General features: G+C 35.6%; 4 non-coding genes across 4 annotated transcripts; all 4 read left to right on the top strand.

Moving 5' to 3' along the window:
• The first annotated feature begins 343 nt into the window (after positions 1 to 343).
• LOC150088036 (signal recognition particle RNA) lies at positions 344 to 642 on the top strand. Its single transcript, XR_016546826.1, has one exon.
• A 3,249-nt stretch (positions 643 to 3,891) lies between these two features.
• LOC150088035 (signal recognition particle RNA) lies at positions 3,892 to 4,190 on the top strand. Its single transcript, XR_016546825.1, has one exon.
• A 2,562-nt stretch (positions 4,191 to 6,752) lies between these two features.
• On the top strand, positions 6,753 to 7,051 carry LOC150088034 (signal recognition particle RNA). The gene has a single exon (XR_016546824.1).
• Positions 7,052 to 8,278: 1,227 nt separating this feature from the next.
• LOC150088033 (signal recognition particle RNA) lies at positions 8,279 to 8,577 on the top strand. The gene has a single exon (XR_016546831.1).
• The last annotated feature ends 4,291 nt before the right edge of the window (positions 8,578 to 12,868 follow it).

Genomic DNA, 12,868 nt, shown 5'->3' with positions numbered 1-12,868 from the left:
TTTTAATTACAGTCATTATTAAGTTATATATTTTATTATAAATTCTCTTCTGTGTTGGTCGGTGTTTGCAAGAACATTTTAGGCGAATTACTTAGAAAAGAAATACTTGGAATAATTTCACGATTTGCCATTTTACGACAATAGAGGGCAGCATGTACGAATGTCAGAATGCATTTTAGAAAATCATATCTGATTAGCACGCGTAGAAATCACAAAACTGTTTAAGATTGTTTCAAACACAGTAGTAAGTTATTTTTAGACTGTGTTCAGTTCTCTATTCAATATTACACTTAGGGAAGATGGAATGCACAAGTTGAAATTAGTGAATACGAAAGGCTTCATCGCCGGGAGTTGTGGCGTGCTCCTGTAATCCAGCTGTCTGGAGGCTTGGACTGGTGGATGATTTGCGGGTTGGAGTTCTGTTCCTCAGCGTTCCTATGTTGATCGGATGTCCGCACTAAGCACAGCGTCGATATGGTGGCTTCGAGGGAGCTCAGAGCCACCAGGTTGTCTAACGAGAAGCGAATCGGCCCAGGGCGGAAACGCAGCAGGCAAAAGCTTCCGCGTTGTGTAGTAGTGGGATCGCGTCTGTGAATAGAGGTTGAGGAACAGCCAACCTAACAAAATCGGACCTAGTTCTTTTTTGCATTATTCCAACCTAAACCGGACTAGTTCTTTTTTTTGCTTTTCCCGATAAAATGTCATTAATTTCCATCTCTTTTAAATGAATTTTTGTAATATTAAAAAAGCACGGCATGCTTTGTAAAAGAACAGCAATATGTTACTTTACACCGTTTTCTCTATCTATATGCAATAGATGGAGCCACAAGAAATTATATAATCATATTTATATGCAAAATTGTAAAATTAAATGAAATGCTCTGTTAAAATTTTATTATAAGATTTTTTTTAAAATTCGGCATTCTATAGACTTTCAAATAGTGACCACAATCCAGTATGAATATAATAATTATTTGGGCGTGGCTATTGGTTTTGGAAACTTTGTGGGATTCTTCCCACAATAAGTGGAGTTTACAATAATTAGAATTGCATTTTCTACTGCAATGGCAGATACTTTCTTTTTAAGTACCTTTTAATTCTTTTGAAATTTGTGTTTTTATTGCAGGGTAATGTACTCTGATTCAAATTGTTATTCCTTTTCAGGTGAAGAGGATACGCAAATCTTTTCATGACTTGTAGTTCCTGTATGCGTTATAAAAATTAAACTATGAAATGCTTTGAATAAATACCATAACACCGTGTTCTTTGGTGTTATGATAAGACAGTATTGCCATTAAATATCGTGTACGTAGTGTTTTCCTGAGCTCATATCTGGTCACCATCCTTTCTTCCAAAGTGTACACAAGTCTTATAATACTTACCCGTATTAATACTTACCCGTCTTATAATACTGGGAAATGAAGATAGCAGCTGCTTTTAACAGACTGCAAATGCAATATTTGACAAAAAAAAGAAGAATATCTTTATTTATCACAAATGAATTTTGCGATACGAGGGGGGGGGGGACTTTCCGAACACGGTATTACATTGGGAGGAAGCATGGAGGGAGGCGTCAAAAATTTAAGGACCGTTGTCAAAAATTTGAGGGGTTTGAATGCCCTTCTACTCAACCAGCGTGTACTATTGTACTTCTGATAATCACTCGGCTATGGAAGATTAACGGAAAATTATATACTGTACTGGTGTAAGCCATTGTTTCTACTGTTCCACTTTGATATTTCAGACTCGTACCACTCAAGTAATAAAACTTTTAAGTTTCTATGATATTGTTTCTAGATCAGAAGTGTGTTTTATTTTATGCTTTGAAAATCTAATGTTTTAGTTTATAATTGTATACACGATGTTCTTCTTCCAATAATGCTATCAAACCTTTTACAAATCCTACTCTGGCCAAGCAGCTTGAATATCTATCACTCATTCCTTCTGGCAATCTGCAGGCTATTCTTCAGTGGTAAGAAGAAAACTTGATGAACCGCAATCCTTCTAAAACTCAGCCTTGTCCTATTATTCCTAAAAATAAGCCTACCGCTCCCACACTTAAATCGACAACGCCCAAGTTTCTAAAGACAAGATCACATATCTTTTCTAGGGTTGTCCACAACTTCTAACCTTTGCAGACTTAAGCATATCGCAAATTTCTTTCTATGTATCGCAAAAAAACTAGCTTTTTTTTTTAAATTTGCTCTTGTCGTTACTTTTTAATCCTTTACTTTTCTTCTAAAATATAAAACATAAATGCACTCTATCGTTGATGAAGGAAAGGGGGAAAAGGATGAAAATAGAAAATTAAAAAAAATAATAATAAATATTGTATCATACGATATTAGCATTAGCATTAGCATTAGTAGAGGCATTTGATGCAAGAAAGCAAGCTTATGCAGCATCAGCCAAAAAAAAAAAAAAAAAAACCCACTTCCACTTCACCCCTCTGTTCGTTCAAAATACCTGTCCAGCTGAGCCTTAAACTTATTTAGGCTATCAACCTCCACCACAAGGGATGGCAGTCTGTTCCACCAACCAACCACCCGCTGGCTAAAGGCAAATTTCCGCACGTCTATCCTACATCTGTCTTTCCTCAATTTGAATTTATGCCCTCTCAGGTGATTTTTATGAGCTAGAGGAAGAATCCCATCAGCATTGAGCATGCTTAAACCGTTCAAGGCTTTATACACCTCTATCAGATCACCTCGCTGGTGCCTAGTCTCCAGACACTGTAATTTGCAAAACTTAAGCCTTTCTTCGTAAGAGCACCCCTATGTTCCATTCACTAATCTTGTTGCCCTTCTCTGTACTCGTTCCAGCAGCTCTACGTCCTTCTTGAAATGAGGCCTCCAGACCTGTATACAGTACTCTAGGTGTGGCCTGACCATTGCCTTATACAAGGGAATAATCACCTCCTTATCCCTGCTGGAAAAATTCCTGTATATCATTGACAAGACACCATGAGCTACTCTTGTAGACCATCTGCACTGCTCAGAAAACTTCATATCTGCCTGCACAATAACCCCCAGGTCCTTTTCATTCTCTACCACTGTCAGTGTAGTACCACAGAGTTGATAAGTTGCTCTGGGGTTGCTGTTTCCCATGTGTAGTACTTTACATTTGTCAATGTTAAACTTCATTTGCCACCTCTCAGCCCATCTGCTCAACCTTTCCAGATCCTGTTGCAGCAGCATAGTGTCAGTAGTGTCCTTGACAACCCTGCCAACCTTTGTATCATCTGCAAACTTGGACATTAAGCTTGATATACCATCATCAATATCATTTATAAATACAGAAAACAATAATGGACCCAACACTGAGCCCTTTATTGTTTTCTGTATTTATAAATGATATTGATGATGGTATCTTCGTTTATAAATTCTAAATAGGTTTAGAATTACTTTACCCTCTGAGGTCAGGTATTTGTTACATAAATAAGTTCTTGAAAACACCTACAGACACGGAAGAGAAATTATTGTAGTAAAATATACAACTTAAAAAGATAACGGCAGCTGAAAGCATTTTAAGAAATACAAATAACACAAACATACAGATTTATATTTTAATAGATTTTATGAAATCATATAAAATCACAGATTTGTATTTTAGTTCATTTTTATGTCTTAAGTGCTTCTAATTACAGTCATCATTAAGTTATATATTTTATTATAAATTCCCTTCTGTGTTGGTCTGTGTTTGCAAGAACCTTTTTAGGCGAATTACTTAGAAAAGAAATACTCGGAATAATAACACGATTTGTCCTTTTACGACAATTGTTTCAAACACAGTAGTAAGATATTTTTAGACCGTGTTCAGTTCTCCATTGAACATTACGCTTAGGAAAGATGGAATGCAAAGTTGAAATTCGCGAATAAGGAAGGTTTTGTCGCCGGGAGTTGTGGCGGGCTCCTGTAATCCAGCTGTCTGGAGGCTTGGACTAGTGGATGATTTGGGGGTTGGAGTTCTGTTCTTCAGCGTTCCTATGTTGATCGGATGTCCGCACTAAGCACAGCGTCGATATGGTGGCTTCGAGGGAGCTCAGAGCCACCAGGTTGTCTAACGAGGAGCGAATCGGCCCAGGGCGGAAACGCAGCAGGCAAAAGCTTCCGCGTTGTGTAGTAGTGGGATCGCGTCTGTGAATAGAGGTTGAGGAACAGCCAACCTTACAAAATCGGACCTAGTTCTTTTTTGCATTATTCCTGAAATGAATGGGATATCTTTTCCGCTTTTTTAATATTTTGTAATATTAAAAAGCACGGCATGCTTTGTAAAAGAACAGCAATATAATACTTTAAATCCTTTTCTCCATCTATTTGCAATAGATGGAGCTATAAGCAACTTTACATTCCGTGCAAAATTGTAAAATTAAATGAAGTGCTGTATTAAAATTTTGTTATAAGATTTTTTTAAAATAAAAATACGTCATTCTATAGAACGAGCACATTCAAACAGCAACCTCAATACAGTGTGAATATAATAATTATTTGGAGAGTGGAGTTTCCAATAAGTATAATTGCATGTTCTACTGAAATTGCAGATACTTTCTTTTTAAGTACCTTTTCAATTCTTTTGAAATTTGTGATTTTATTGTAGGGTAATGTACTTTAATTCAGTCTGTTATTCCTTTTCAGGCGAAGAGGAAACGCAAACCTTTTCATGACGTGTAGTTCCTGTATGCGTTATTATTATTATTAGTCATATGGTGCAAGGAAGCCTGCGGCTTATGCCTCACCAGTCAAAAAAAGTTTAGAGAGAGAGAGAGAGAGAGAGAGAAGTAGAATGAAATCACCAAGAAAGTGAAGAATGACGATATCCAGCTCTGGATCTGGGTGTGCCAAGCCAATACTCATCAGATGTGAACTCCTGGGGATAAAAATGAAACTATCAAATGCTTTGAATAAATACTTTAATACCCTGTTCTTTGGTGTTATCGAATTCAGAATTACAAGACAGTATTGCCATTAAATATCGTGTATGTGGTGTTTCATGAGCTTATATCTGGTCACCAATCTTTCTTCAAAAGTGTACACAAGTCACCCATTGCTTACACGATTTATAATACTGGGAAAGGAAGAAAATAACTGCTTTTAGCAGACTGCAAATGTAAGATATTTGAACTATGAATTATCAACTATGAATAAATTATCATTCATAGTTGGCTATGAATTATCAACTTATACATTCGAAATTTGTTTTATGAGATTAACGAGATAATATATTATATTATAATCATTCCATTGTCAATTATTGACAAGGGTGAGGAAAGTAATGTTAATTTAAAGTAAGTTTTATTATTATAAAAAAAATAATAAAATTGCATGCGGCTTCATCTGGTTTATGATAAGATAACATTTCCTGTTATTATTGATATTAGTAATTATTCTGTGTACTGTGTTTAAAATTGCGGTCTTTGCTTTGATTTTTCTGCAAAGTTTGTATATCTATTTACTATTCAGTAAATAGATGTTCTGTTACAGATATACCTTTAGAATCGTAGCCGGTACTCTAAACTATTGCGTTCGAATGAGCACAGGTGTATAATTTAGTAGTGGTGTAAACCATTGTTTCTACTGTTCCATTTTAATATTTCAGGCCAGTACCACGCAGGTCATAAAGCTTTTCAGTTTCTATGATATTGTTTCCAGATCAGAAGTGTGTTTTATTTTATACCTTGAAAATTTAATGTTTAAGTTTATAATTATATTCTCTATGTTCTTCTTCCAGTAATGCTATCAAACCTTTTATAAATCCTACTCTGGCCAAGCAGCTTGAATATTTATCACTAATTCGTTTGGGCGATCTGGAGGTTATTCTTCAGTGGTAAGAAGAAAACTTGATGAGCTGCAATCCTTCTAAGACAGTCTTGTACTATTGTTCCTAAAAATAATCTTACCGCTCCCACGCTTATATCGACACCGCCCAGATTTCTAAAGACAAGATCACACATCTTTTCTAGGGATGCCCCCAAATTCTATCCTTGGCAGACATAATCATATCGCAAATTTCTTTCTATGCATCGAAAAAACTAAGCTGTTTTTTGTTTTCATTTGCTCTTGACGTTACTTTTTTTCTAAAACAAAAATATAAATGCACTCTATTGTTGATGAAGGAAAGAGGATAATGTATAAAAATAGAAAATTATAAATCTTGTACCGTACAATACCTTCGTTTATAAGTTCTTTGCTAAACAGGTGAATTACTTTACCCTCTGAGATCGGGTATTGGTTACATACATAAGTTCTCGAAGACACCGACAAACACGGAAGAGAATTTATTATAATAAAATATACAAGTTAAAAAGATAACTGTAACTGAAAGCAATGAGACAAACATACAGATTTATATTTTAATCGTTTTTATGAAATCATATAAAATTACGGATTTGAATTTAATTAATTTTAGGTCTTTAAATACTTCTGATTACAGTCATCATTAAGTTATATTATTTATTATAAATTCTCTTCTATGTTGGTCGGAACTTTTTAGGCGAATTTACTTAGAAAAGAAATACTCGGAATAATTACACCATTTGTCTTTTTTACGACACTAGAGGGCATCATGTACGAATGTCACAATGCATTTCAGAAAATCATCTCTGATTAGAACGCGTAGAAATCACAAAACTGTTTAAAATTGTTTCAAACACAGTAGTAAGTTATTTTTAGACTATGTTCAGTTCTCCCTTCAACATTACACTTAGGGAAGATGGAATGCACAAGTTGAAATTAGTGAATATGAATGGTTTCATCGCCGGGAGTTGTGGCGTGCTCCTGTAATCCAGCTGTCTGGAGGCTTGGACTGGTGGATGATTTGCGGGTTGGAGTTCTGTTCCTCAGCGTTCCTATGTTGATCGGATGTCCGCACTAAGCACAGCGTCGATATGGTGGCTTCGAGGGAGCTCAGAGCCACCAGGTTGATTAAGGAGAAGCGAATCGGCCCAGGGCGGAAACGCAGCAGGCAAAAGCTTCCGCGTTGTGTAGTAGTGGGATCGCGTCTGTGAATAGAGGTTGAGGAACAGCCAACCTAACAAAATCGGACCTAGTTCTTTTTTGCATTATTCCAACCTATAAAACCGGACTAGTTCTTTTTTGCTTTTCCCGATAAAATGCTATTAATTTCCATCTCTTTTAAATAAATTTTTGTAATATTAAAAAAGCACGGCATGCTTTGTAAAAGAACAGCAATATGTTACTTTACACCGTTTTCTCTATCTATATGCGATAGATGGAGCCACAAGAAATTATATAATCATATTTCTATGCAAAATTGTAAAATTAAATGAAATGCTCTGTTAAAATTTTATTATAAGATTTTTTTTTAAATTCGGCATTCTATAGACTTTCAAATAGTGACCACAATCCAGTATGAATATAATAATTATTTGGGCGTGGCTATTGGTTTTGGAAACTTTGTGGGATTCTTCCCACAATAAGTGGAGTTTACAATAATTAGAATTGCATGTTCTACTGCAATGGCAGATACTTTCTTTTTAAGTACCTTTTAATTCTTTTGAAATTTGTATTTTTATTGCAGGGTAATATACTCTGATTCAAATTGTTATTCTTTCTATGTATCGCAAAAAAACTAGCTTTTTTTTTTTTTTTTAAATTTGCTCTTGTCGTTACTTTTTAATCCTTTACTTTTCTTCTAAAGTATAAAACATAAATGCACTCTATAGTTGATGAAGGAAAGGGGGAAAGGGATGAAAATAGAAAATTAAAAAAATAATAATAAATATTGTGTCATACGATATCTTCATTTATAAGTTCTAAATAGGTTTAGAATTACTTTACCCTCTGAGATCAGGTATTTGTTACATAAATAAGTTCTTGAAGACACCTACAGACAAGGAAGAGAAATTATTATAGTAAAATATACAACTTAAAAAGATAACGGCAACTGAAAGCATTTTAAGAAATACAAATAACACAAACACACAGATTTATATTTTAATAGATTTATAAAATCATATAAAATCACAGATTTGTATTTTAGTTCATTTTTATGTCTTAAGTGCTTCTAATTACAGTCATCATTAAGTTATATATTTTATTATAAATTCCCTTCTGTGTTGGTCTGTGTTTGCAAGAACCGTTTTAGGAGAATTACTTAGAAAAGAAATACTCGGAATAATAACACGATTTGTCCTTTTACGATAATTGTTTCAAACACAGTTGTAAGTTATTTTTAGACCGTGTTCAGTTCTCCATTGAACATTACGCTTAGGAAAGATGGAATGCAAAGTTGAAATTCGCGAATAAGGAAGGTTTTTGTCGCCGCGAGTTGTGGCGGGCTCCTGTAATCCAGCTGTCTGGAGGCTTGGACTAGTGGATGATTTGCGGGTTGGAGTTCTGTTCTTCAGCCTTCCTACGTTGATCGGATGTCCGCACTAAGCACAGCGTCGATATGGTGGCTTCGAGGGAGCTCAGAGCCACCAGGTTGTCTAACGAGGAGCGAATCGGCCCAGGGCGGAAACGCAGCAGGCAAAAGCTTCCGCGTTGTGTAGTAGTGGGAACGCGTCTGTGAATAGAGGTTGAGGAAGAGCCAACCTAACAAAATCGGACCTAGTTCTTTTTTGCATTATTCCTGAAATGAATGGGATATCTTTTCCGCTTTTTTAATATTTTGTAATATTAAAAAGCACGACATTCTTTGTAAAAGAACAGCAATATAATACTTTACATCCTTTTCTCCATCTATTTGCAATAGATGGAGCTATAAGCAACTTTACAGTCCGTGCAAAATTGTAAAATTAAATGAAGTGCTGTGTTAAAATTATGTTATAAGATTTTTTTTAAATAAAAATACGTCATTCTATAGAACGAGCACATTCAAACATCAACCTCGATCCAGTGTGAATATAATAATTATTTGAAGAGTGGAGTTTCCAATAAGTATAATTGCATGTTCTACTGAAATGGCAGATACTTTCTTTTTTCAAATCTTTTGAAATTTGTGATTTTATTGTAGGGTAATGTACTTTAATTCAATCTGTTATTCCTTTTCAGGCGAAGAGGAAACGCAAACCTTTTCATGACGTGAAGTTCCTGTATGCGTTATTATTATTATTAGTCATGTGGTGCAAGGAAGCCTGCGGCTTACGCCCCACCAGTCAAAAAAAGTTTAGAGAGAGAGAGAGAGAGAGAGAGAGAGAGAGAGAGAGACAGAAGTAGAATGAAATCACTAAGAAAGAGAAGAATGATGATATCCAGCTCTGGATCTGGGTGTGCCAAGCCAATACTCACCAGATGTGAACTCCTGGGGATAAAAATGAAACTATGAAATGCTTTGAATAAATACTTTAATACCATGTTCTTTGGTGTTATCGAATTCAGAATTACAAGACAGTATTGCCATTAAATATCGTCTATGTGGTGTTTCATGAGCTTATATCTGGTCACCAATCTTCCTATCAAAGTGTACACAAGTCACCCATTGCTTACACGATTTATAATACTGGGAAAGGAAGAAATAACTGTTTTTACAAACTGCAAATGTAACATATTTGAACAATGAATGAATTATCATTCATAGGTGGCTATGAATTATCAACTTATACATTCGAAATTTGTTTTATGAGATTAGCGAGATATTATATTATATTATAATCATTCCATTGTCAATTATTGACAAGGTTGAGGAAAGTAATGTTAATTTAAAGTAAGTTTTATTGTTATAAAAAAAAATAATCAAATGGCATTCGGCTTCATCTGGTTTATGATAAGATAACATTTCCTGTAATTATTGATATTAATAATTATTCTGTGTACTGTGTTTAAAATTGCGGTCTTTGCATTGATTTTTCTGCAAAGTTTGTATATCTATTTACTATTTAGTAAATAGATGTTCTGTTACAGATATACCTTTAGAATCGTAGCCGGTACTCGAAACTATTGCGTTCGAATGAGCACAGGTGTATAATTTAGTACTGGTGTAAACCATTCTTTCTACTGGTCCATTTTAATATTTCAGGCCAGTACCATGCAGGTCATAAAGCTTTTAAGTTTCTATGATATTGTTTCTAGATGAGAAGTGTGTTTTATTTTATACCTTGAAAATCTAATGTTTAAGTTTATAATTATATTCACTATGTTCTTCTTCTAGTAATGCTATCAAACCGTTTACAAATCCTACTCTGGCCAAGCAGCTTGAATATCTGTCACTAATTCGTTTGGGCGATCTGGAGGTTATTCTTCAGTGGTAAGAAGAAAACTTGATGAGCTGCAATCCTTCTAAGACAGTCTTGTCCTATTGTTCCAAAAAATAAGCTAACCGCTTCTACGCTTATATCGACACCGCCGAGATTTCTAAAGACAAGATCACATATCTTTTATCCCCAACTTCTAACCTTTGCAGACATAAGCATATCGCAAATTTCTTTCTATGTATCGCAAAAAAACTAGCCTTTTTTTTTTTTTTTTTTTTTTTAAATTTGCTCTTGTCGTTACTTTTTAATCCTTTACTTTTCTTCTAAAATATAAAACATAAATGCACTCTATAGTTGATGAAGGGAAGGGGGGGGAAAGGATGAAAATAGAAAATTAAAAAAATAATAATAAATATTGTACCATACAATATCTTCGTTTATAAGTTCTAAATAGGTTTAGAATTATTTTCCCTCTGAGATCAGGTATTTGTTACATAAATAAGTTCTTGAAGACACCTACACACACGGAAGAGAAATTATTATAGTAAAATATACAACTTAAAAAGATAACGGCAACTAAAAGCATTTTAAGAAATACAAATAACACAAACATACAGATTTATATTTTAATAGATTTTATGAAATCATATAAAATCACAGATTTGTATTTTAGTTCATTTTTATGTCTTAAGTGCTTCTAATTACAGTCATCATTAAGTTATATATTTTATTATAAATTCCCTTCTGTGTTGGTCTGTGTTTGCAAGAATCTGAGAGGGCGCTGAATCTCTTTAAAAGTTACAGCTATCAGTTACAGGCTCTGCAAAAACGATAAGTGTTTACCTGTTATTTACATGATTGTTATTTTATATTGTACTTAATACGTAGTCATATAGTTATAGTTACGCTGGTTATTTTTTATTTTTAATTTAGATAAAGAGTTTTTGTGGATTTTACTTACGATAGGTAAAACCGTTATTTCGTTCCATTTTTGTAGCCATTGTTTTTGGATATAGTGGTAGGGAATTCAAATTTTTTAATTGAGGTAGCTAGGTAGCTCTAACGCATAATTATATAGTAATACGCTTCACTGTTTCTATTTAATAGTTTCTATTCAAATACTACTGACATTTAATTTATTGATTTTATTAATTTAAACTACCATGCCCCAAACTAGAGCAGCAAAGCAACGGGCACAAAGTGGCAGGAGTGCTGTGACTCGGGGGAGAACTGAGGGGGGCAATTCTCCAACGCATCACAGCCTAAAGAAATGTGCAACTTGTGAAATGTTTGCCGAACTCTCTGGAACGGAACATGATATTGCCATGGGGGATGTCTTTGTGTGTGCGCGATGCAAGGAGTGTATCGAAATCAGGCAACAACTCAGCGTTCTTATGGGCCTATATGAGAGCTTGAAGGACAGGGTGGATGCCCTCGAAGGAACTAAATTGAGGGGCCCATCAGGCTCTCAGCTGCCCACATCAACGCCAGAGCTTGCACTTGGTCATCACGCAACACAGCGGCAACCCCTAAGGCAGAATGCGCTGGTCCCACAGGAACTAGTTGTTGTTGGTGACTCTATTGTCAGGCAAACGGGGAACATGCTATGTAAAAAGGATAGGTGGAACAGGACCAGGGTATGTCTGCCAGGGGCAAAGGTTGATGACGTTGTAGAGCGGATATCATCTTTCAAGGGCACAAAAGGTGATATAGTTGTACACGTTGGCACTAATGATATCAAGAGTAGGAGACCGGCAGAATTACTCAACAAGTACAGGTCACTGTTGAAAAAAAGCCGTGAAATAGGGTTGAATTTGAAAGTGTCTGCAATTCTGCCCAGACACGATAGGAGGGAGTACATGATGAGAGCCTTGTCGATCAATTCGGCCCTGGAAGGATTGTGCAAGGCTCAAGGGGTAGAATTTTTTTCAGCCTGGACTGTACTTGTTAACAGGAGAGATTGCTTCTACAGGGATGGGATACACTTAAATAGAAAGGGTGCAAGAATATTTGCTGATGCTATCGAGGCAGTGTTAGGTGGGTCGGAAAAGTGCTAGTTTGGGGGGATACAAAGACTAATAGTTTAACAGTAACCGCAGGCAGAGGTGAAGGTGATTCTTGCACAACGTCTATTAGAATAAGAAGCGACCTGGAGCGAGGGGTGTTGGGGGTTTCAGGGACGGATGGCAGTCATCATGGAATAGTTGGGTATATGGGATGTGTTAGGGTAACAAGGAATAGGCATAGGAGCATGTATGCTTGCATGTATACCAATGCTAGAAGTATAGTAAATAAATTTGATGAATTTGAAGTGTTGGTCAAGACATCAAAGGCGGATATTGTTGGGATAGCAGAGACGTGGTGTCACAAAGATATAAGGAATGCAGAACTGGAATTTGGGGAGTACAATGTGTACAGAAAGGATAGACAGGACAGAAAGGGAGGGGGTGTTATGCTGTTAATTAAGAAAAACATAAAATAAAAGGAAGTGCACCCAGTTAATATAGATGAACAGTGCTCTGTTGAGTCAATTTGGTGCGAGATAAGCACTGCGAAAGGAAAAATAAGGGTAGGAGTGTGTTATAGGCCTAATGACTTGAATGAGTACAATGAACAATTGTACAGAGAAATAGAGTGGGCCAGTAAATCTGAATGTCTTATAATGGGGGATTTTAACTTCCCAGATATTGACTGGAACTTGTGGGTTGGTCACTCACA

The sequence above is a fragment of the Mastigoproctus giganteus genome, chromosome 3 (genome assembly GCF_048544385.1).
Source record: "Mastigoproctus giganteus isolate SK-2022 chromosome 3, ASM4854438v1, whole genome shotgun sequence".
Lineage (NCBI taxonomy): Eukaryota > Metazoa > Arthropoda > Arachnida > Uropygi > Thelyphonidae > Mastigoproctus > Mastigoproctus giganteus.
This window is presented reverse-complemented; position numbering and strand designations above follow the sequence as displayed.